The sequence below is a fragment of the Lissotriton helveticus genome, chromosome 10, assembly GCF_964261635.1.
Source record: "Lissotriton helveticus chromosome 10, aLisHel1.1, whole genome shotgun sequence".
Taxonomy (NCBI): Eukaryota; Metazoa; Chordata; class Amphibia; order Caudata; family Salamandridae; genus Lissotriton; species Lissotriton helveticus.
This window is the reverse complement of record NC_136071.1, coordinates 1,205,404,453-1,205,431,016: the sequence shown is the minus strand read 5'-3', so window position 1 is coordinate 1,205,431,016 and position 26,564 is coordinate 1,205,404,453. Positions and strand designations below refer to the sequence as shown.

The window sequence follows — 26,564 nt, the reverse complement described above, 5'->3', positions numbered from 1 at the left end:
TTCCCTATCCTAGAGCGCCCTCCAGCGAAAGTCGTTGTAACGATTTTCGTTATAAAACCTGCGTTGTAATGGTACCACGTTGTTAGGGTTTCGTTGTAAAGGTTGTTCACCCAATCACTCACTCATCCATGCACTCAGTTACTACCACCTAAACTGCCTCTAGCCCATACACTGCCATGGTCTCATCACAACTACACTACAATGTGCCACTACACACTGCCCTCCCAGCACAGGCATTGTCATTTCCCCATACACTGCCTGTGCCCTTTCATCCATCCATCTATCCATCCATCTATCCACCCATCTATCCATGCATTCATCCATCCATTGTTCCATCCATCCATCCATCAAGCGGTCCATCCATCCCTCTATCCATGCATCCACCCATCCTTCCAGACATCCTCCCATCCGTCCACCCATCCATCCATCCTCCCATCCGTCCATCCATCCTTTCATCCATCCATCCATCCATCCTTCAATTCTTCCATTCATCCATCCTTCCATCATCCACCTATCAATCCTTCCATCCACCCATCCATCCACCCATCCATCCACCTATCCAGCCATCCATCCATCCGTCCATCCATCCATCCATCCATCCATCTATCAATGCTTCCCTCCTCCCATCCATCCATTCTTCCATCCATCCACCCATCCATCCATCTATCCATCAAGCAATACCCCCATCATTCCATCCATCCATCCTCCCATCCGTCCATCCATTCATCGATCCATCCATTTCATTCTTCCATCCATCTATCCCTGCATCCATCTATCAATGCTTTTATCCGCCCATCCATCCAGCCTTCCATCCATCCACCCATCCATCTATCTATCCATCCACCCATCCCTCAATCCATTCTGTCATCCACCCATTCATCCATCGTTCCATCCATCCATTCATCTATCCTTCCATCTATCCATTCATCCTTCCACCCACCTATCCATCCATCCAGCCATCCTTCCCTTCATCTATCCATCCGTCCTTCCATCCATCCATCCTTCCATCTATCCATCCTTCCTTTTATCCATCCACCCATCCTTCCATCCATCTATCCATCGTTCCATCCATTCATCCTTCCATCCATCCATGCTTCCATCCATCCATGCACATCCATCCATGCACCCATCAATCCATCCATGCAGCCATTCATCCAGTCATCCATCCATCTATCCATCTATCCATTTAATCATCCATGCACCCATCCATCCATGCACCCATTCATCCAGGCATCCATCCATCCATTAATTCATCCATGCACCCACCCATCCATCCATCCATGCACCCATCCATCCATCCATGCACCCATCCATCCATCCATGCATCCATCCATCCACGCACTCACTCTTCCATCTGGGCACTCAACCCATCACCCATTCACCACCCTGAAGCTTTGCACTGCCCGCTTCTCCAACATTGCACACTGCCCTTTTAGCATCATTCTTTTCATGCACTCATACAGTTATCTAGCTTACTATCCATTCATTATTTCATGTAGCTAATCATCAATCAATTAGATTACTTTCATCCATTCACTCATTCATGCATCCATTCATAACACTATTGAGTCATTTTCACTCACATATGTACACACCCAAACAGGCAACACATCAATGTAAAAGCAACTTTTACTTATAAGTGAGACCCACTGGCTTTGCCAGTGCTTGCTTCTTGAGGGATGGCCAGTTTGAAACTCGTTGTCAGAGGGAATCATAACAAGTTAAGTTTGCAGGAATATTAGGAGACTAGCAAAAAGCAGTCAATGTAAAGTCACAAGGAAACATGTAACAGTTTATTAGACAGTGTTCAAGTTAACGTGTTCGAATTAAGATGTGTTGAGGCTGCGCCGGTGGGTCGGGGTGGTGTGTTTGCTCCTTTTACTGCTCTTCGGTTTCCTTGCTGCAGTTTCTTTGATTATGTTCTGAGTTGCAGGATTTTCGTGTTGTTCGTTTTTAAGGGTCTTTTAGGATTGATTGTTTTCCAGCTTTGAGCCTCTTTGGTGACATGTTCAGGTTCTTTTGTGATATCAGTTTTTTGGGTGTGTTTGGACAGTATCCGCCAGGTTTAGGAGGTCACTGAGTGATGGGTGTGCGACCTCCTGGGTTCTCTCGAGGGCAGGGTGTGTTTCCAGCTGTGAACTCTCCCTTTGCTGCAGCTGGAGGCTTCCTGTGGGTTTTCTTTGTGTTTGGGCCTCAGTCCCACAGTCGAGCTGGCTTGGGGTGTTGTTGTCTGGCTGTAGTGTCTCTAAAGGAAGAGATGTACTTGTTTGGGGGAGTTGGGTGTGTGTTGAAAGCACCGGCCTCTCCTGGCCTTGACTTCCTGTGTGTTTGTCATGTTGCGTCATCGTGACGTGTCTTGCACGTGGTGAGTGCATGTCTTCTGTGATGCAGTGGGGTCTTAGCTTCCATCTCTCAGTGTGTTCACTGTCCTTGTCCGAGTGTCTGGTGGGTTCTGCCCGAGGGGGTGGGTCACACTGTCCTTGGGTGGATGTCAGCTGCAGGTCCAGGGGTCGAAGGCAGAAGATCCCCCATCACTGATTGGCTGCTCACTTTGTGACGCAGTACTTCCAGAAGCAAGCTGGGAAACAGAAAACAACAGTCAGAGAAAGTGTTGTATCATCCTAAGCCGTTGAGCTGCCTCAGCGCGCACCCAGGCTCGTGAAGGGCTGAGGGGCATATTATCAACAATAATTATCGCTGGCCGTACATTGCGATAGAAATATTATCGCGGCTATCGCTGAATATTATCGCCATGAAAACGCTATATTTACACTGCATAGCGGTATGAGGATAATGGGGCATATTATCAAGGGGGTTTATCTCCGCTTTTTTGGCTTTAAAAGCCAAGAAAGCGGAGATAAAATTATCTCCCTATTACCTAGCTGTCGCTAACACCAGTTAGCGACAGCTAGTAGGAGATAGCGACCATCTTGGGCCCCACTTTGCATGTCAGTGATATTTATCACTAATGACATGCACAGTGGGCGTGCCAAGATGTTAGCGACTGGAAACAGTCGCTAACATCGCTATCTCCTATTACCAACTTTTGGAGATATTCGCGCTAAGCGCGAATATCTCCAAAAGCTAACACCTGCCCTGAGCAGTTCTTAGCCATGTTAACCAATGGGAGGTGGATAACATGGCTAAGAGCATTAGCTCGGTAATGCATGAATATCGCTGACTTTTCAGCGATATTCATGCATTGCGGCCGTTTTTTATCGCATTTGCGATAAACCTTGGTAATACCAAGGTTTATCTGCGGTAAAAATCGCCGCAGCTCAGAGGTAAATTTTTGTCTCTAACCAAGCAATAGCGATAATTATCGCTATTGCTTGGTAATATGCCCCTCCATTTCTGCGATATCGATTTTTACAATGGAACATCGCTGGTTTTCCAGCGATGCTCCATTGAAAACAGCGATAACATTGCTGAACCGACCCTGTGGTCGTATCAGCAAAATCCGTCTCCCATTAAAAGTAAGCCTTAGGCAGGAATTTAACAGATGTAAATTCCTGAGTTAAGGCTGAAGTAGCGGGATTTTTTTATCGCTGCAACTCCTTGGTAATAATGCAAAGCTGCCTTCAGGATATTAAAGTGTTGTTTTCACAGCCACGCCTTCTTTGCATCTCATTACCGATGCGAGGCGAAGCTGATAAAAACGGGCTCTACATCAAAGAAACACGCGCTAGTGTGTCCTTGATAATATTGTGATATAATTATCGCCGCTTTAGCGTCCGTTTTGGGTGAAAAGCGGCAATTATATCGCCAGCCCTTGCTAATATGCCCCTTAGAGGGCTGGGAATGTTTGAGAAACTCAGGATTTTGCACCTTTTTGAAACTGAGTTTGTGATCTAGGAACAACTTTACCCGCGGGCGCAGTTTCCAGAAAAAAAGGATTTTCAGGAGAAGCAAACCTTTAACAGTCAGGTGTGATGGGATTTTCTGCCACATAAGCATACTTTTCCCGGTGTTCCCTCTCATGTTTTTCATAAATTCAAGAGCTGGGAGTAGAGTCAGATGGATAGCTGTACCCTCCCCCGCTCATACCCACCCCAGTCCAGGGCACAGTGTGGGATGGATAGCTTTACCCTCCCCTGATCATAGCCACCTCAGTCCAGGGCACAGTGTGAGATGGATAGCTTTACCCTCCCCCGCTCATACCCACCTCAGTCCAGGGCACAGTGTCAGATGGATAGCTTTACCCGCCCCCGCTCATAGCCACCTCAGTCCAGGGCACAGTGTGAGACGGATAGCTTTACCCTCCCCCGCTCATAGCCACCTCAGTCCAGGGCACAGTGTGAGACGGATAGCTTTACCCTCCCCCCGCTCATAGCCACCTCAGTCCAGGGCACAGTGTGAGACGGATAGCTTTACCCTCCCCCGCTCATACCCACCCCAGTCCAGGGCACAGTGTGAGATGATAGCTTTACCCACCCCCGCTCATAGCCACCTCAGTCCAGGGCACAGTGTGAGATGGATAGCTTTACCCTCCCCCGCTCATACCCACCCCAGTCCAGGGCACAGTGTGAGACGGATAGCTTTACCCTCCCTCGCTCATACCCACCTCAGTCCAGGGCACAGTGTCAGATGGATAGCTTTACCCGCCCCCGCTCATAGCCACCCCAGTCCAGGGCACAGTGTGAGATGATAGCTTTACCCACCCCTGTTTATACCCACCTCAGTCCAGGGCACAGTGTCAGATGGATAGCTTTACCCTCCCCCGCTCATACCCACCCCAGTCCAGGGCACAGTGTGAGACGGATAGCTTTACCCTCCCCCGCTCATAGCCACCCCAGTCCAGGGCACAGTGTGAGATGGATAGCTTTACCCTCCCCCGCTCATACCCACCTCAGTCCAGGGCACAGTGTCAGATGGATAGCTTTACCCTCCCCCGCTCATACCCACCCCAGTCCAGGGCACAGTGTGAGATGGATAGCTTTACCCGCCCCTGTTCATAACCCACCCCAGTCCAGGGCACAGTGTCAGATGGATAGCTTTACCCGCCCCTGTTCATAACCCACCCCAGTCCAGGGCACAGTGTGAGATGGATAGCTTTACCCTCCCCCGCTCATACCCACCCCAGTGCAGGGCACAGTGTGAGATGGATAGCTTTACCCTCCCCCGCTCATACCCACCCCAGTCCAGGGCACAGTGTGAGACGGATAGCTTTACCCGCCCCTGTTCATAACCCACCCCAGTCCAGGGCACAGTGTCAGATGGATAGCTTTACCCGCCCCTGTTCATAACCCACCCCAGTCCAGGGCACAGTGTGAGATGGATAGCTTTACCCGCCCCTGTTCATAACCCACCCCAGTCCAGGGCACAGTGTGAGATGGATAGCTTTACCCTCCCCCGCTCATACCCACCCCAGTGCAGGGCACAGTGTGAGATGGATAGCTTTACCCGCCCCTGTTCATAACCCACCCCAGTCCAGGGCACAGTGTCAGATGGATAGCTTTACCCACCCCTGTTCATAACCCACCCCAGTCCAGGGCACAGTGTGAGATGGATAGCTTTACCCGCCCCTGTTCATAACCCACCTCAGTCCAGGGCACAGTGTCAGATGGATAGCTTTACCCACCCCTGTTCATAACCCACCCCAGTCCAGGGCACAGTGTGAGATGGATAGCTTTACCCTCCCCCGCTCATACCCACCCCAGTCCAGGGCACAGTGTGAGATGGATAGCTTTACCCGCCCCTGTTCATAACCCACCTCAGTCCAGGGCACAGTGTCAGATGGATAGCTTTACCCACCCCTGTTCATAACCCACCCCAGTCCAGGGCACAGTGTGAGATGGATAGCTTTACCCGCCCCTGTTCATAGCCACCCCAGTCCAGGGCACAGTGTGAGACGGATAGCTTTACCCTTCCCCGCTCATACCCACCTCAGTCCAGGGCACAGTGTGAGACGGATAGCTTTACCCTTCCCCGCTCATAGCCACCTCAGTCCAGGGCACAGTGTGAGATGGATAGCTTTACCCTTCCCCGCTCATACCCACCCCAGTCCAGGGCACAGTGTGTGATGGATAGCTTTACCCTTCCCCGCTCATAGCCACCTCAGTCCAGGGCACAGTGTGAGATGGATAGCTTTACCCGCCCCTGTTCATAACCCACCCCAGTCCAGGGCACAGTGTCAGATGGATAGCTTTACCCACCCCTGTTCATAACCCACCCCAGTCCAGGGCACAGTGTCAGATGGATAGCTTTACCCGCCCCCGCTCATAGCCACCTCAGTCCAGGGCACAGTGTGAGATGGATAGCTTTTCCCGCCCCTGTTCATAACCCACCTCAGTCCAGGGCACAGTGTCAGATGGATAGCTTTACCCACCCCTGTTCATAACCCACCCCAGTCCAGGGCACAGTGTGAGATGGATAGCTTTACCCACCCCCGCTCATACCCACCCCAGTCCAGGGCACAGTGTGAGATGGATAGCTTTACCCACCCCCGCTCATACCCACCTCAGTCCAGGGCACAGTGTGAGATGGATAGCTTTACCCTCCCCCGCTCATACCCACCTCAGTCCAGGGCACATTGTGAGATGGATAGCTTTACCCTCCCCCGCTCATACCCACCTCAGTCCAGGGCACAGTGTGAGATGGATAGCTTTACCCGCCCTCGCTCATACCCACCTCAGTCCAGGGCACATTGTGAGATGGATAGCTTTACCCTCCCCCGCTCATACCCACCTCAGTCCAGGGCACAGTGTGAGATGGATAGCTTTACCCGCCCTCGCTCATACCCACCCCAGTCCAGACTTCACCGCCATCCCTTGAACCGTCTCGAGAGCAGCGTCAGCAAAGGACTAGAGTTTGCGCATGAAACACACAAAGGGGTATATGTACAAGCCCCTATCGCCACCAGAACATCACTTTTCAGACATTGTGGAGGCAATAGGGGCTTCGTGAAGCCACTCAACACTGCCTTGTAAATAAGGCCCCCTCTCACGCTGTACTTAGCGAGAGAGGGGAGGGCAATGGGTGTTGCTTTGGGCGTTACACCGCAACACCCATTGATTTTGAGGCTGCCTCATATTTACAAGGGCGGCATAAATAGGAGGCGGCGCCAAGAGTAAGACCAGGGAAAATCTGGTCTTAAACAGGTGAAACGAGGAGCAATGCTTTATTACTGATTGTTTATGTGCAGGAACAAACAATCATTCCCACAATGCAGGCACCCTTACACTATGGAGCAAGGGTGCCTATGTTCGCGCTAGGCAGCTAAATTAGCGCCAGTGCAGGGGGAAACGCAAGGCTGCACCATATTCTTGTGTGAATACGGTGCTGCCCTGCGTTTCAGAAGTGGCGGAGCGTTGCAGTAAGCTAAGGAGGCTAATGCCACGCTCCGCCACTATTCTCGTAAATGTGCCCTAAAAGGTGATGGCAGGAAAGCTTGAAATAAATCTAACCACTGGCAGTCACTTGCGGTATCATTTCAGCCCATTGTTTTTTGCTCACTGCGCCACCTCAGTTTGGACCCACCATATGCAAATCAGTCTTGACCCTGCTCCCCATTGGGGCAGTCCAGCCTGAACTGCCAGGACAGGTCCTCCCTGGACCATAAACAAGCATCCTAGGACCAGTTTTGCACGGATTGGGGCTCTTCAGTCCGGTACAGCTTGGTTCCAGCAGCACCGTGAGCAGGGGACCCAAATATCGGCTTACCCGGTCCACTTAGGACATTGTGACTCTTGCTAGCACCCGCCCAGGGGGCAGCCTGGCTGAGGCACCATGACACAAGAGACAGCTGTCCCTGGGATGGTCTACAGACAAAGCAGAGGCCTGGGTGCCTGCAGAGGCACAGGTGGGACACTGGAAATCCTGAGCCTGAGTTGGGATAAGCCGTCAGCTGGTGGGATGCATGGGGCAAACTGGGGGTCAAGTGAAAGAAAGGATGGTGTGGCCAGAGCTGGGCGCATTCAAGGTTTCAGAAAGGCTGGTGGGATTCATGGGAGATTTCTTAGGGGAAGAGAGGACAAGATGTCACTACTGGGACTGCCCCTTCAGGGCAGGAAATAGAGTGAAAAAGGACACAAAACTGGGGAGAAGGAGGATGCAGAGGCCTGGACCAAAAAGGGACCAGGGATCACGCGGGGTGGTGGCGAGCGGTAGGAAGTAGGTAAATCTGAGACATGCGAAAAAGCTGAGTTAGGAGGTGAGATTGGAAAAACTGAAGGGGCACTCGACAAGAAGAAGGGTTGTAAGGAAGAGAGAGTAGTTACTCAATCAGGGCACATGTGCTGTGTCTAGTTCCAATATTGCAAGGCAGTGTGAGTAAAAGAAGTGTGCAGCAGGAATGGGAAAAGACGACGTCACATTGGCATTGAAGAGTATCTCTGTGTGCAGGTGACAGCTGATGACTTGTATCCAGTATGTTCCACACATGGTTTTTGGTTCTGTATAACAAGTTTCCAGCAGGGCAAATAATCTATGTAATAGATACTAAGTATTGTAAGCAACCTTGAGCTACAATTTCTGCATAACATAGAAGAATGTGTGCACAAGGTACTAATGTATGTACATGAGCTTAATTTGCTTCAGAAGACGGGTGATCTGTAAAGTTTTCACCACAGTCTGAAGGCTGCAGGTGGCGTGGTCTTTAGCACCTCCAGGCCTTGGTTTTTTGACAGGTGTTGATTACACTGTGCACTGTTCTTAGTAGATACTTTTTCATACTCTGTGGTGTATTTCTGATTAGAGGTTAACTGTCTCAAACAAATAGAGTGAACAGTGTTTACAGTACCCACTTCTTTACTTATATCAGCTTCATTTCTCAACGTAGATTCAGTGACAGTGAGGGGTTTGATACAGATAAAAGCGGTCCGTAGTAGGGCATTCATTTTGGAACTGATGTTGAGTATCTTGAGTCAGTTCGCTTCCTCTGAACAGTTGTATATATTGAACATCGTGTGCAGTCAGAGTTTCCCATATATCTGTGCCTGATTGCTAATGTGAACTCGGCTACCCTTGAAGTGTACGGTATCAGGTCAATGTGGCACATAACACACGCTTGCTACCTCTAAGGGAGCTGTATCTGTGACGGCATTTATGACGCTTCATATTATTCCAAGCTATTTTATACTTACTTTCAGATCTCAAATGCTACACTAGTTTACAGAGTAATGTGTACAAAAGAAGCTTTGGTGATGTCATCAGTAATGCCATCAATGATGAAATTTGAGATGTCATCAGTGATGTCATAAATGGTGAATTTCTTTTTTTTTAGTTCAAAATGTTATGTTGGCAGTGACATATTCACCTAACTATAACGTCAATTTTACCTTTTCGATATTTACATATATGACTTGTGACGCACCCAGTCGCTGATTATAAAGAAAAGACGTCAGAACTCGGCGATTAGAAGTTATTTCAGTTGAGTTCTCACATCTCAATGCCTGCGTCAGAAGCGAGGTGAACGGCAGGCCAGGTCACGGAGCGCAATTGAATCATCTGTTTAACCCCTTGCATACTGATGACGGCCCCCAGCCGTCATGCACTACAGTGCTCGTGTGCTGATGACGGCTGGGGGCCGTCATGACCGCACCCGCGCTAAAATCTTCAGCACAGGAGCGGAATCGCGGCAGTATGGAAGGGGTTAAAGCAATGAAAACAAAACATTGATGTTCTTTCTTCTGCTCTATTTTTCTAGCCTACAATGAGAAGCAAAGAGAACATGTTTATTTTTTACACTACTTAGATAGTTGGAGAAAAGTTAAAATCTTTCTGTATGTTTTGACAAATTTCAAGGTAGTACAGCTTTTTTTTTTTAAAACCGACTTGTATTAACTGTTGCTAATATCTGTTTGCAACAAATATCTAACAGGTTTTTGATGAGTTTAATTTTAAACTAGATATTTTATTTGTATTCTTCGTGCTTCCAAACATGCTCACTCTTTTATATGAACGAACTATGCACTAAGGGGCTTATTTATGAGTTATTTGCGCCAACGTTGCGTCACTTTTTGTGCGGCACCATATTTACAAAGTGACGCATCTAAGCGGATGCGTCACTTTCTAAAACCCTTCACAACATTTTACCTGTGTCAGGTATATTGTATGCAGGGCGGGCGTTCCCCCCACAAAAAAGGGTCATAGAAGTGGCGCAGTGAAATCTATGAGATTTCAGTATACCACTTCTAGGACGCCACAGCGCCAAAATCCTACGCCTGCGTCATAGCAGACGTAAGACTGATGCAGGTGCCTTTAACATGGGACTTGCCCATGTGTAATGACCCATTGCTGGAGTAGCGTTACTTTTGAGACACGTTCCAGCAATGTATCATTACTGCACCTACAGATACGTCTGTAAATCCTTGCGGCATGGAGAGTCGTAGAGTAAATACAGCACATTCATGATGTCTCAAGAATGGCGTTATGAAAAGGGTTGCATCGCTGTTTTCACGCAGTGATGCAACACTTTTCATAAATTAGGCCCTATGGTTCTAAGTGGTTTGTGGGAAAGGTGATGGTGTGATCGTGAATAATATGGGATAAAGTACCCCCTGGTGTACATTGAGGGTGCGGACTAGTTGTTTTTCATCCTCCCACCCTCCTCACGCCCTATATAATGTGCATCGGACATCGCCCGCGTAGTGGGCGGGCGCAGCGGGCGCGCCGAAGGTGCGCCAAAGGCTAGCCCATCTGCGCCCGTCCGCGCCTGTCCAGCGCCTCCCGCCAGAATTGCTGCCCGAAATCTTATAGGGAATAAAATCTACTCTAGAGAGGAGTTGTTTAGTGTGCGCCCTTCTAAAATCCCTTGATCCTATGAGTGGCCCGGTAACCTGTTTCTGTGCTCAATTGACTCTTCCTGCTCCCACTATGATAAGGGCTTTCCTTAATTCCCCTCGGCACCATTGGCTTAAAGTGCTACAGCTGAATGTGAGATCGCTACTGAAACATCATGCAGAAATATTTGATTTGATAGTTGACGAATCCCCGGATATCCTTTTCTTAACAGAAACTTGGATGAGGGAGGAGCTCACGACTATTTCAAATTTAGCGCTACCCCCTGAATACTCTATCACTCTGGTAAACAGAACTACTAGAGGAGGCGGCATTGCAGTCATCACTAGATCAGACTATGCCTGTCTTTTTGAGAAGGTGGATATGAAAGGGGGGGAATGTGCACACTTTAGTATTAACATCAACACTCACTTCACTTTTGCAGTGCTATTAATATACAGGCCCCCTGGACCAATGCTTGGGTTTAACATCTCTTTGTTGGAGACGGTTGAGGCATATGCTGCAGGGTCAGCTAATTTTAGCATTTAAGGAGATCTTAATCTGCATTTTGAACTGGAGCATGATCTGAATGTGCGGACCTTGACTGCGGACCTAGCCGCCTTCCAGCTTTTACAATGAGTAAAAAGTCCCACTCATATAGGAGGTCATGTGTTGGACCCTGTTTTTACTAATATAGAATTGTCTAGCACGGCTACTCCTAGGCCGATAGCATGGTCGGACCATTTCCTAGTGGAGCTGTCTGTGTGCATTCCTACCTCTACAGCGTGTAAAACTCAAAGGGCCATGCGCAAAAGACACTGGCGCAAGCTCCGGTTGGAGGACTTTCATGCCCTGTTAGAGTCTGATCCACTGGTCCCTATCACGGACTTAGAGACAGGGTATGATTCCTTTTGCTCCTGGATAACCCGGGCACTTGACACTCTTATACCTGCCCGGTGGGTCAAAGGACGCACGCAAGACACCAATTCTTGGTATAATGAAACCCTGGCGGTTTTGAAGAAAAACTGCAAAAGACATGAGCGCGAGTGGAGGAGTGACTACTCCTTAGAGAAAAAGATCTGCTATGTAAAGGAAATTAAGATATATCGTAAAGCCATCTGCAGAGCGCGGGCAGAGTATTACGCCTACGAAATTAAAATCAGCTATAATCCCTCTAAAGTTATCTTTAAGATCCTCAAAGAGCTCAGCTCAAATAAATCGGTTAGCACTATCCCTACTTCAGCTGCTCAATGCGAAGAGTTTGCTTCTTTCTTCGTGGATAAAATCCGGGGTATTTACAAAGCCTTCACCCCAGGAAAAGAAATTAGCTCTATCCCTGTCATTCGACTCAGTCCTGTTTCCAAAATGTCGGTTATCCCTGAAATTCCCAGGGATAAGTTTGACAAGCTAACCAGGCTTATTAAATCTGGTTCCCCAGCAGACCCTCTTAAACCTGCACAATTTAGAGAATCTCAAACACACTGTTTAACTTCGCTATATAATCTTGTGAATGCCTCCTTTTCAGCTGCTACAGTTCCAGCAGGCATGGGTGTCACCCATACTTAAAAAACCTACTTTAGACTCTTAAAAATCTGAAAATTTTAGGCCGATATCCCTGCTTCCGTGGGCTGCAAGGATTGCAGAGTCTCATGTTAACTCTGTTCTCACCAGCGTCTAGAATATTAATGATACCCTGGATGAAACCCAACATGGGTTTCGTGCCGGCCATAGCACAGAGACTGTGCTCCTGGATATGACGGATCACCTTCGTACCATCTTAGATCTTGGTCAAACGGCGGCACTGATCCTTCTTGATCTCAGTGCCACCTTTGATACTGTTTCCCATCAGATCTTGCTCCATCGGCTTGAGGAGGAAGGGATCACGGATCTGGCTCTCCCCTGGTTTAGGTCCTTTCTGACCGAAAGATCTTTTCGGGTTTCCACTCCTCCCTTCCTTTCCAGGGCACATCCTAATGAGCAGGGGGCCTCTCAGGGCTCGGCCTTGAGTCCCACCATGTTCAATCTCTATGTCCGACCGCTGGCTGCGGTCGCCAAAGTGTGGGACCTTAACATCGTCTCATATGCTGACGACACGCAGCTAGTGGTCGCCCTGACGGAAGAGTCCACCATGGATCAGGTTAGGTTTAAGGCGAGTCTGGCCGCTGTAGCTAAATGGATGACAGCTAACTGTCTTCAACTAAATACTGCCAAGACGGAAGTGTTACTGGTTGGAAGAAATACTGGTCTGGGGGGCGACCATTGGTGGCCATCTACTTTGGGGATAGCCCCTACACCTAAGACCGAAATGAAGAATCTGGGAGTATGGCTACACTCGGCTCTCAGCTTTTGCACTCAAACTAAAAAGGTGGCTGCCACTTGTTTTGGTATATTACGCAGCTTGAAACCGATTCTGAAATTCTTTAATCCAGCTACTAGACAGTTAATTGTGCAGATGACGGTGCTGTCCAGATTGGACTATGCCTGTTCATTATTGATAGGCGCTAATAAGGTGGAAATTGCCCGACTGCAGCGTATTCAAAACGCTGCTGCAAGGGCCTTATTAGGCCTAGCACGTTTTAGCCCTACATCAGCTGCTATCCGTAAACTCCACTGGCTTCCTGTAGCTCAGCGGGTACAATTTAAGACCTTGTGTATATCCTTCAAAATCTTAAAACAATCTACTCCCAAAGTGTTGGGACCTCTGATGAACCTGTATGCGCCCATGCGGGCTCTCCGTTCGGCTGGGCAAAACCTGGTTTCAGTGCCCCGGTTTCCTGGCCGCAAAGTTATGGAACTCCCTTCCCTTCCGGCCCATATTCCGGAACTGAAAGATTTACTCCAATTCAGGAAAGCTATAAAAACTCATCTTTTCCCTGAGAACTAGCCTGTCTGTCGCTCGTCTCTTCTGTCCTTAGTTCTGTTTTGTTTTCATTGGGATTAGCGCCGGGACGCCTCTTCGCTGGGGCAGCTGAGCGCTCTACAAACTTTATAACATAACATAACATAAGGATATTGCAAGTCACCTCGAAGTTCCATAACTTTATAAAGGAACTTGACCTTCGGTCTCGTTCCTCTATATGGTTATGGAACTCCTTGGTGACTTGCAATATCCTTATTATGTACACCGGGGTACTGTATTGCGTATAAATAGAGATATAAATAGGAGTTATTATAATTATATGTAATATATACTTACCATGTGTGGTAAAAGCATTTGTTCATATAGGCATACGTGGTAAAAACGTGTGTGGTAAAGGCTGATTGAAAAAGGCCTGCATGGTAATTGCATGTTTCGTAAAGACGTACATTAACTGTAAGATCCAGCCAATGAACATAGTAAGTCACTGTCGTAGATGAATAGGTGATATAAGCAGCACATTTACAGCTGCACCTTGACAGATTCGAAGATTCAAACAACTTTTCATTCACCAGACACCAAGGGCCCGATTCACAGAACTTACGTAAGACAAAATCCTAAACTTACTACTTTTGGTATTCAGAGAAGTTAGGATTTCGTCTTAAGTTTGTCTTAAGACAGACTTAAGACAGACTTAAGACAAACTTAAGACAAAATCCTAACTTCTGTGAATACCAAAAGTTGTAAGTTTAGGATTTTGTCTTAAGTCAGTTCTGTGAATCGGGTCCCAAGGGCCCGATTGACAGAACTAACTTAAGACAAAATCCTAAACTTACTACCATTTTGGTATTCACAGAAGGCACTTACTCATGTTGGTATTCACAGATGTTAAGACTCCTAACTTTACTACTACTAAACTGAGAAAAATCCTAATTTTTAGACTTTCGGTATTCACAGAAGGCATTTAGGAGTCCTAAAGTTAGGAATACTAACTTCTGTGAATACCGAAATGAATAAGTGCCTTCTGTGAAACCAAAATGGTAGTAAGTTTAGGATTTTGTCTTAAGTTATTTCTGTGAGTCGGGCACCAAAGCTCTAAAGTGTAATGTGAAACAACTTAGGACATGTAGATCACACATGGTCATGGGAATATCTTAGCATGATCAAATGCCCTTTGTTTCCTCTTTATCTATTGTGCCGTACAGCAGTATTTAAAGTCAGTATTAAAGTTTGCTGAGATGGGCTTCTGTGAATTGATTATATAATAGTAATTCTGAAATAAGTCAAGTTTGAGGATGCTGATGATGATGGCAGCTCTTTAGCACCTCTTAACGCCCAAGCACCCCGCATACTGACCTCTCTTGTCCGGCTTCTGCGCGGCCTGGTTCACGCGCATCAACGTTGGGCTTCGGTTCCGCTCGGCAGCTGCCAGTTTCCACAGCATTGCTTGGACATCGTCCACCTGTGAAATGACAGAGGAGTCAGTTGCATCGTGGTAAGTCTTGGTTTAGTGACATCAAGGTGAACTGCCCATGTCCGTGCCCACTACTTTCTACTCACAGGTATAGAACCTCACATCAGCCGCTCCTCCGCTAAGGTGGAGGTACGTCACCCCACTGAGCAGGCCAAAAAGGAAAAAATAAAATGATAATAACTCATTGTTCTGATTATTTTATTTTCCGTCCTTGCTCAGCTGGGTAGGGAGGGGCAGGGGCTGCTCTGCTCACAGAGCAGGGAAGGAGTGGTTTGCCAAGTCCAAGTGCGCACAGCGCTTTGGCCGGCCGTCTCGGGCCTGCCAAACTGTCATGCACACTTTGCATGTTCTGCGCCAGGCTGCATTACAGCCTGGGTGCAGGACATGCCCAGCCACCCTTCCCTGGCGGAGCGCCAAACAATGAGGTTTCCACCCATGAAGCAAACAATCATCAGAAAATATGGCCTCCCCCTGAGAAGTGCAGGCAGGGGTTTAGGGACAGCAGGACGCCTGACCAGCAGTCCTGGGTGGATTGTGTGGATTACTGTTGCACGGCAGCTGATAGTTGGGTGAAGGGCAGAGAAGTGAAGGTTTACCAAGAGCTTTATAACCTGATTGCAAGAAAGCACATATTCAGTCTTTACTTTGCCTCCACCTCATTGAAAGTATTCTCACTGACCCCAGGGAGCTCGCTAAGGAGGTGGACCACTGGCTCAGCACCAGGGTCCACAAGAAGGTATCTGGGGGATCACAACAAGGGTGGGAAGGGTCCCCACCAGAAGAAGGAGGGGAGACAAACATAAAAAACAAGGAGTTTTCTAAAGGTCTCCAAACTATTTTTAAGGGTCAGGACTCCCAATTCTCCTCTGAACAGAAGAAGAAATGGTTCCCTGATAGAAAGTTCTCAGGGCAGGTACATCATAAGTGCTATGAGTGCCAACAGGTTGGGCACTACAAGTGGGATACCAAGTGTCCCAAGCAAGCACAGCCCCCACTGGGGGGTGGACACTGGGGTTGGTTAGTGTAGTGTTTGGGGAGGAGATTGCCCCTGATAGTATGGGGTTAGTGTGGCGGTTACCCTATTGTCCCTGGATGATGGACAGATGGTTCAAAGATTTCACATGCCTAGTAATACTATGAACTACGGTAGTAGGTGACCATCAATGGAAGGTGGAGGCTCTGAGAGGCACTGCAGCCAGTGGTGACCTCAGAGCAGTTAGTTCCTAATCTATTCCACCAGGTTACTGCAACTGATAACAATGAAAGTCACTTTCCAGTGGCTCGGGTTCCTTTTGAGTGGGGGCTGTGGCGTTGCAAATTTGTTTAGGGTACCTTTGAGTCCCCCCCATGCCTGGGGATTGTCTGCTTGGCAATGACGTAGAGCACACTATCTGAAAAGAGGTGGAGCTCAGGTCGCACCTGGGGATGTTAGGGGCTTGAGTGTGAGTGCCTGACCACATGGTCCTTGGCCACCCGAGAGGGCTGTCAGGAAAACCTGGAGCAAGGAAGAATCGCAAAGGATGCGGGAAGCCTGCTCCTGAAACTCCCACAGTCCAGGAGTAGGCTGACCCTGAGGGCAATGCACTGGAGCCTACAGGGGAAGACATTTTCACCCTGGGGAACCTACTGGAACTGACCAACTGGCAGAAGGAAGAGAGTCCAACCAGGGAGGAGTTCTACAAGGTGCAGATGGAGGGCCTACAGCATCAGGACGAGGCCCAGGCAGCCGGTGACACCTCTGGTGAGCATCTGATCTACTATTAGAAGGGTGTCCTGTGTAGTGAGCCTAAGGTTCCTGAGCCTGGTGCAACCTGTGTGTAGGTGGTCACAGAGGCTTCCTACAGGAGCTAGGTCATGATGATCCCCTAGCATTTAATCTAGGGCAGGACAAGACCTTTGAGAGACTTGTCACCCACTTTTACTGGCCCCGGATGAAGATGGCCTCAGATGCATTTTGCAGGCCATACCCTACCTACCAGGCCAGTGGAAAGTCAGGTGGAAGCCCAAGGCTCCTCTACAGCCACTCCCTGTCACTGGTACTCCCTTTGAATGGGAAGGCATCAACATTGTTGGGCCTCTGGGCTCCAAGACAGCCCTTGGCATCAGGTTTATCCTGGTCTCGGTGGACCATGCCACCCGGTACCTGGAGGATTTACTTGTGAGGACAGTGATTGCACCTGTGGAGGCCAGAGCACTGATGGGTAGATTTACCCATGTGGAGTTCCCCAAGGAAATAGTATCTGACTGTAGTGCCAACTTCATGTCTGCGTTTATGAAGTCCATGTGGAAGAAGCGTGGGGTAATCTAGAAGTTCTCAACACCCTACCATCCCTAAACTAATAGACTTATTTAGAGGTTCAACAACCCTTAAGGGCATGAACACGGGCCTGTCAGAGCCCTTGAGGCAGAAGTGGGACATCCTCTTACCGTGCCTATTGATTGCATACAGGGAGGTACCCATTTGAGCTTCTGTATGGGCACCCTTGGTGAAGGACTCTGAGTCTGCTGAAGGAAGGTTTGGAGCAAGGTCCCAGGAAAGCCCCCCAAGATGTTGTCAGCTGCATGGTGGCACTCTGTACCCAGATTAAGCACTTCTATAATGAGGCTAAGGAGAATCTAGAAGCTATCCAGGAGGTCATGCAATGGTGATATGATGAGAAGGCCACTCTGATCGAGTTTCAGCCTGGCCAAAAGCTGTGGGTGATGGAGCCCATGGCCCTACAAGACCACTGTTGAAAGAGCAGAATAGTGAGGGCACCTATCTGGTGGACCTCGAGTCTCTAAGTAACCCTTTAAGGGTTTCGCACGCCGATCACCTCAAACCCCATATCAAGAGGTCAGAGGTAGCCATGCTCCTGGTCATGGATGATGGTCTGAAGGAGAAGAGTGAACCTCTCCTCGACCTCCTTTCTTCCAAGGAGCAGGATGGGTCAGTGGAGGACGTCAGCCTCTCTCCTACCCTGACCTCACAGCAACAGAGGGACTACCACCAGTTGCTGGGGTAGTTTGCCTCTTTCTTCTCCCTTAAACCACGACTCACTTCATTGTGTACCCAGGATATTGATACTGGGCACAGTATACCTGTGAAGAGTAAAATCTACAGGGTATCTGATAAGGTGAGGCCCAGCATAAAGGAGAACGTCTCCAAAATGCTAGAACCTGGGGTCATTGAGCCCACAAACAGTCCTTGGTCCAGCCCTTTGGTGTTGGTCCTCAAGGCTGCTCCTCCAGGTACCAGCAGAATTTAAGTTCTACATGGATAACTGGGGGCTCAGTACCATCACCAAGACTAATGCACACCCCATCTCCAAAGCTGATGAGCTCATTAATCGGTTGGGAGCTGCCAAGTTCTTTAGCGGGTTTGATTTAACATCTGGGTTCTGGCAGATAGCCTTAAACGAGGGGGAAAAAGAGAGGTCTACGTTCATTACTCCAGAATGACACTTCCAGTTCAGGTAATGCCCTTTGGGTTGAAGGACATCTGTGTCACCTTCCAGAGGTTGGTCAACCAGGTCCTGGCTGAATTGGACAGCTTCATTGCCACCTATCTAAACAACATTGCCGTCTTTAGTCCTAGCTGGAAGGACCACCTGTGTCACTTGAGGGAACCCCTTCATGTTCTGTAGAGGGCAGGCTTGTAAGTGCCAGATAGAGCAGGGTTCAGTGGTCTACTCTTGACACCATGTGGGAGGAGGTAAGCTGCAGCCCCTCCATGACAAGATTGAAAACATTGTGGTGTGGGAAAACCCCAAGACTCAGACAAATGTGAGAGCCTTCCTAGGCCTCGCCAGATACTACAGAAGATTTGTCAGGGGGTAGAGCATCATTGTTGCTCCCTCCACAGAACCGACTTCTAAGAAGCAGCCCAGCCAGGTGATCCAGACAGAGGTGCATCACAACGCTTTTGACACCCTGAGAGGGGCAATGTACACAGCACCTGTGCTCAAGGCCCCTGACTTCTCTAAAGAATGTATGGTGCAGACGGATGCCTCAAAGCATGACATGCTCTCTCAGCTAATGAAGAGTGCCTTTATCAACCTGTAGCCTTCATCAGTTGAAGGCTACTCCCCATGGAACAGAGGTGGAGTGCAATAGAGAGGGAAGCCTTTGCATGGTCTGGGCTATGAAGACGTTTGCCACTCGCTTCTGGGTTCAGACAGACCACAGAACTCTCAGATGGCTAATGCAGATGAAGGGGAAGAATCCCAAAATATAGATGTGGTCCATCTCCCTACAGGGATTGGACTTTATGGTGGATTACTGTTTTAGAACAGAGCATGCCAGTGCTGATGGTCTCTGAAGGTTTTTCTGCCTTAGTGATGAGAACTCCCAAGGGGATGAGTAGTTCTCCTCACTTTCAGCTGGGCCATGTGCTAGACCTGACATCCTTGGGGTGGCTTTCCCTCTAACTTTTTCCCTTTCAGCCTCCTGTTTTGCTGGTTTTATTTTTGCTGGCCTTACGACTCTACGCACCTTACCACTGGTAACCAGTGCTAAAGTCTTTGTGCACTCTCATGGTAGAATTGGCTTATACCGTATTGGCATATTTAATTTACTTGTAATTCCCTAGTATAGTGCCACTACCTGTGCCCAGGGCCTGTAAACTAAATGCTACTAGTGGGCCTGCAGCACTAATTGTGTCACCCACTTAAATAGCTCTTTAAACATGTCCCTGGCCTGCTATTGCAGCCGGTGTGTGCTGTATTAAACTTATATGTCAACCTGGTAAAACAAACCTTTTGCCAGGCCCAAACCTTCCTTTTTTATATGTAAAACTTACCGCTAGTTTAGGCCTTGGACAGCCCAGAGGGCAGCGTGCAGTGTATTTAAAATGTAGGACATGTACTTGTAAGTTTTATATTCCCAGGTAATAAAAAAACTCTTCAATTCGTTTTTCACTACTACAAGGCCTATCTCTCCCATAGGATAACATTGGCATTACCTTCTTACAAATAATACATCATTTTTTCCAAATGGGAGCAGGATACCAGCTCATGTTTGGTGTCTTTGGGATTTTAATGAAAAAATCCTCTCTCATAGTGAAGTCAGATTTTCAATTACAGTTTTGAAAATTCCACTTTTAGAAGCTTGGCATTTTCCTGCTTTATCTTTTTAGTGCCTGTAGTAGTATCTGGGTCTCATGACTAGGTGTAGTTGACAGTTGGGCTTTAAGTATTCCTCCTAGACTACCACACACAATAGAGAGCCTAGGTGTACCTGGGTGGGCCATCACTGGCAGGATGGAAGGGTGGAGTGGGGCACAGCCCTACTAACACTTGATTAAGATGTGCCTTGCCTCCACACGAAGGGCTGCATACCCCCTGTGGTTAGTCTGGAGGCAGGGCAGGGAAGGCATGACATCTGTGCACTTCAAAGTCATGGCTTTAGAAGCTTATCTGAACAACAAAGAGTATCTCTGGGTCTAGACAAAATGGTCCATGACACAGTGTCTGTGGTGTAGCTCAATTCCAAACTATATTATATAGTGTACCCAAACATTCTCAATCTAAGCAGGATACTCCCATGTTCTGAAAAAGTACCCATCAGGTAACGTCCGGTACCGCCCTTGTCATCATCATTGTTTTTCTTTGGGGGACGTATCTGTGTTTGGCCGTTAAATTATTTCCCCTGGGACCCTCTTTCTAAATAGTTGGTGTTATGTTTAGAAGCTTATCCCCACTTCAAAAGAAATCCCAGGTATAAATATTGGACCTCAGACACCAACTCTTCAGTACACATCTGGGTCTGTAGAGACTCTGCCAGGAAGAAGGACTGCTGTGCTGCTGAAAGGACTGCCACTCAGCTGGAAGGCTGCTCTGAAGGACGCTGCCCTCCCTGCTGTGTTGACCTGCTGTGCTGACCTGCTGCCTGTTGCCCTTTTGCCTGGGTGAGAAGGACTGGACATGTACCTGTTGATCCCAGGACCGCACAGTGACCCCAAGGGCTACTTGGCTGACCTCCTGACTAGAGCCTCAGGGAGAGAAGACTCCAACCACCTTGAAACCAGCACCTGGACTCTGTTATCCGATAACCCCACTCTCCCAAGTAGTACCCCCTCAGTCCTGGATCCTTGGAAGTGGGCCTGAAGAAACTCTGCAAGCCCATCTGTTGATCCAGCAGAACCGACGCATCTCCTCTGCTGCTTGGTGCAACCCCAAGCAGAACTGACTACTCTGCTTCAAGGATTCTCCCAGCGCAAAGACTTGGCATTGACCACGCAGCCCGCATCAGAACCACCACTGAGTGATGTCTCCCAGACACATGCCCTCGCATTGCAAATCTCTCATTGACGGCAGCATCGAGACGATGCAGGTTCTCGCATTATAGCCTCACAGCCCCTCGGAACTGATGCATTGCCTTGTCTGCACAATGCATCCTTGTGCAGTAGTTTGCATCGCAAGCCCTCATGGACGGAATCATCAACGACGATGCAGGACCACACATTGCAGCTTCACACCTCCTCAGAACCAGCGCATCTCCTAAGATGCGAGACACATCCTCATTGCGGGTCATCACAAAACTCTGCCACCAGGATTTAAAGTACTCTTGTCCAGCAGGCCTAATGGTCTGCACTCCACCGCAGTCGTCCCAAACTTGCGACTTTTTCACACTCCAGCACAAATAAATACCCGCAGTTGATGCTTTGGACTTTTTTATGCTTTTTTTACTGAAATCTTTAAAATTGCGTACCTCCAGTTATACTGTATGGAATTTTGTTGTTTTGGTCTTGTTTTATTTATCAAAAATGACTCTCTCTTTTTTTAAATTGCATTGGGATTTTACTTGTGGTGTGTTTTCACTTTACTGCTGTTTGAAGTGCTGCATAAACACTTTACACATTTCTTATCAATTAAGCCTGCCTGCTTTTGTGCCAAACTAGCAGAGGGTGGAGCATGGATTAATTTGAATTCTGGGCTTGCTTATGCCTCACCCTGACAAGTATTGTGGTTGCTGTTTGAGTATGGTGTCATCCCCCCTCAAACAGGAGCCCAATTTCTTACTTGCTAGACTAGGGTTTCAGGACAAAACCTTCAGGGCTTCATTTATAAGCACTTTCGCGCCACCGGAACATCACTTTTTTGACATTCTGGTGGCACAATGTGCTCCGGCATATAAATACAAGGCCACGCAAAGCCAATTTACGTGTCTTTTCATGGCCTTGTAAATATGGGCCCCTGTCATGCAGAACACTGTATGAAAAGGCGTTCCATGGGTGTTGCTGTGGGTGTTCACACGCAACAACCATGGAATCTGAATCCTTACCAGATTTATGAGAAATCGTTTACCTGGGAATGTGTCAGAATCTAATGCCTCCCCAGGGGAGGCGTTAGGGAGGCGCAACACAGAGAAATGTTTTAATTTCTCCTTGTTTTTTCCTTTTTCTATGTCTGCTGCATTCTGCAGCACACATAGAAAGAGGAAATTTCCTGAATGTATTTATTGTGTGCAGGAAGGGGCCCCTTCCTGCACAAAATCAATTAGCCTCGCAACGCAGGCACCCTTACACACTTCGTCCCCTTTTGTTTTGACGTAGGTCAGCGCAGCAAGATTCCTTGTGGCGTATCATAAATGAGGCCCTAAGTGTGATCGCGGAGCCGGTTCGGGCTCAAAGACAGACCCTCTGGTGGATCAGTGAACATCTATACGGGGTGACGTTTAGCCGGTCAAACACACCAGAAGGAGACATGCACACATCAAGGGCCTCATTTCCAAGCCCATTGCACCGCCGGGGCGTCGCTTGTTTTGACACATCAGTGACGCAATGTGCCTGCCCATATCTACAAGGCCACGTAAAGTCACCCTGCTTAACTTTTTATGGCCTTGTAAATATGGGCCCCTTTCATGCATCACTCTGTTTGACAGGTGCATTTCCTGGGTCTTGCTGGGGGTGTTCTGACGCAACATCCATGGAACCCGACACATACCCAGAGTTACACAGTTTTGTATAGCTGTGAATGCGTCAGATACCTACGCCTCCCCAGGAGAGGCGCAGGAGCGCTGCAACGAGGAGAAATACTTTTATTTCTCTTCATTTTTTTCCTCTTTCTGTGCGTGCTGCGTTCACACATAGAAAGAGGACATTGCCATTAATGAGTATTTTTGAAAAACTTTGAAAATGTACATTACAACTCCGCTATGGACAAATGGTCTGATTAGATGCAGCCTTCACCTCGGGCCATGGGCAGGCGCGTGCTGCCCCTACTCGAGAAGGACCGCAGGGAGCAGTGTCTGCCCTCAGCGGTCATGAGGAGGGCTGTCCCTGGTGTGGAGGGGGCATCAAGACCTATAGGGACCTGTCAGGGGAAGGCCAATCAACAACCAGCACCTGTGCACCTTCAGCCAATCAAATGAGGGCAGCTCATCATCGAGAACACAAAGAGACAGAGGTCACGTGTCTGGAGGAGGAAGAGCACTTAAAGACCCCCCCCCCCCCCCGGACTCTTAAAACTGAACACATGCCACACCAACAGAATGAGAGCATCGCAGGGAATATGGGTGAGACTCTCCACCACAACCCATCCCCTCTCCACCCCGCCCCTCCACCCCTCCACCCCACCCCATCCCCTCTCCACCCCGCCCCTTCACCCCTCCACCCCAGCCCCTCCCCTCTCCACCCCACCCCCTCACCTCTCCACCCCGCCCCTCCCCTCTCCACCCCACCCCCTCACCTCTCCACCCCGCCCCTTCACCCCTCCAACCCACCCCACCCCACCCCATCCCCTCTCCACCCCACCCCCTCGCCCCTCCACCCCACCCCATCCCTTCTCCACCCCGCCCCTTCACCCTTCCAACCCAGCCCCTCCCCTCTCCACCCCACCCCCTCACCTCTCCACCCCGCCCCTTCACCCCTCCAACCCACCCCACCCCACCCCATCCCCTCTCCACCCCACCCCCTCGCCCCTCCACCCCACCCCATCCCTTCTCCACCCCGCCCCTTCACCCTTCCAACCCAGCCCCTCCCCTCTCCACCCCACCCCCTCACCTCTCCACCCCGCCCCTTCACCCCTCCAACCCACCCCACCCCACCCCATCCCCTCTCCACCCCACCCCCTCGCCCCTCCACCCCACCCCATCCCTTCTCCACCCCGCCCCTTCACCCTTCCAACCCAGCCCCTCCCCTCTCCACCCCACCCCCTCACCTCTCCACCCCGCCCCTTCACCCCTCCAACCCACCCCACCCCACCCCATCCCCTCTCCACCCCGCCCCTTCACCCCTCCACCCCAGCCCCTCCCCTCTCCACCCCACCCCCTCACCTCTCCACCCCGCCCCTTCACCCCTCCAACCCACCCCACCCCACCCCATCCCCTCTCCACCCCACCCCCTCGCCCCTCCACCCCACCCCATCCCTTCTCCACCCCGCCCCTTCACCCTTCCAACCCAGCCCACCCCATCCCCTCCCCTCTCCACCCCGCCCCTTCACCCTTCCACCCCACCCCATCCCCTCTCCACCCCGCCCCTTCACCCTTCCACTCCACCCCATCCCATCTTCACCCCGCCCCTTCACCCTTCCACCCCACCCCATCCCCTCTCCACCCTGCCCCTCACCCCTCCAACCCAGCCCACCCCATCCCCTCTCCACCCCGCCCCTTCACCCTTCCACTCCACCCCATCCCATCTTCACCCCGCCCCTTCACCCTTCCACTCCACCCCATCCCATCTTCACCCCGCCCCTTCACCCTTCCACTCCACCCCATCCCCTCTCCACCCCGCCCCTTCACCCTTCCAACCCAGCCCACCCCATCCCCTCCCCTCTCCACCCCGCCCCTTCACCCTTCCACCCCACCCCATCCCCTCTCCACCCCGCCCCTTCACCCTTCCACTCCACCCCATCCCATCTTCACCCCGCCCCTTCACCCTTCCACCCCACCCCATCCCCTCTCCACCCTGCCCCTCACCCCTCCAACCCAGCCCACCCCATCCCCTCTCCACCCCGCCCCTTCACCCTTCCACTCCACCCCATCCCATCTTCACCCCGCCCCTTCACCCTTCCACTCCACCCCATCCCATCTTCACCCCGCCCCTTCACCCTTCCACCCCACCCCATCCCCTCTCCACCCCGCCCCTTCACCCTTCCAACCCAGCCCACCCCATCCCCTCCCCTCTCCACCCCGCCCCTTCACCCTTCCACCCCACCCCATCCCCTCTCCACCCCGCCCCTTCACCCTTCCACTCCACCCCATCCCATCTTCACCCCGCCCCTTCACCCTTCCACCCCACCCCATCCCCTCTCCACCCTGCCCCTCACCCCTCCAACCCAGCCCACCCCATCCCCTCTCCACCCCGCCCCTTCACCCTTCCACTCCACCCCATCCCATCTTCACCCCGCCCCTTCACCCTTCCACTCCACCCCATCCCATCTTCACCCCGCCCCTTCACCCTTCCACTCCACCCCATCCCATCTTCACCCCGCCCCTTCACCCTTCCACCCCACCCCATCCCTTCTCCACCCCGCCCCTTCACCCTTCCAACCCAGCCCACCCCATCCCCTCTCCACCCCGCCCCTTCACCCTTCCACCCCAACCCATCCTATCTCCACCCCGCCCCTTCACCCTTCCACCCCACCCCATCCCCTCCCCTCTCCACCCCGCCCCTTCACCCTTCCACCCCAACCCATCCTATCTCCACCCCGCCCCTTCACCCTTCCACCCCACCCCATCCCCTCTCCACCCCGCCCCTCGCCCCTCCAACCCGCCCCCATCCCCGCTCCACCCGCCCCCTCACTGCTCCACCCTCCACACATCACTTCAGGGGTGAGTGCGGGTCTCTTTTATTATCTGGTCCACGGGAAGTTCAGACCTAATGTTGTTCTCAACTTTAACTGAAGCCACAGGTCCAAACCCCACCCCCACTGTGACACCCCACACTCATCATCACATTCACACTCACACTCACCATCACATTCACACTCACTCTCACTGTCACACCCAAACTCACCCCCACTGTGACACCCAAACTCACCCCCACTGTGACACCCCACACTTACCACCACATTTTCTCCCACTGTCACACCCCACACTCTGCCCCACTGTCACATCCTACACTCACTCCCACTCACTGTCACCTGACAGACACCCACACTCACATCCCACACTCACTCTCACTGTCAGACCCCACACTCACCCGCACTGTCACACCCCACAGTTACCCCTTCAGTCACCCCCACACTTACCCGGTTTTCTGAGGCATCATCTGAAAGTGCTCCTTTTGAACCTAAGATTAAGATTAAAATAGAAAAAAAGACAATCACTGTTACTGACCAGGTGGCAGTAGAATAAGACGGTTGTACAACTGTGCCCCCTCGACCCTTGCCCCCCGGAGGTGCGGGCCACAGCAGCGCCTGTGTATAAATCTCAGGGGGGCAGAGTGTTTCTAGGTCCATAGGGGGTAAGTATGCATAGTATTTACAGGTAAGTATCACTTACAGTTCCTAACTCCACATATATGTACTTGATTAGCTGCACGTCTTCAAGGCACGTAGATGGGCAGTTATCGATAGTTAAAGCATACTTTCC

The 26,564-nt window shown here is 50.2% G+C and overlaps 1 long non-coding RNA gene across 1 annotated transcript; it reads right to left on the bottom strand.

Annotated features, from left to right (window-relative positions):
• Positions 1 to 1,766: 1,766 nt before the first annotated feature.
• LOC144785693 (uncharacterized) lies at positions 1,767 to 26,289 on the bottom strand. Its single transcript, XR_013602024.1, has 3 exons — positions 26,222 to 26,289; positions 14,933 to 15,038; positions 1,767 to 2,578 (listed from the first exon to the last, which is right to left on the bottom strand). It is a non-coding gene; the product is annotated as an uncharacterized LOC144785693 (long non-coding RNA).
• Positions 26,290 to 26,564: the final 275 nt, after the last annotated feature.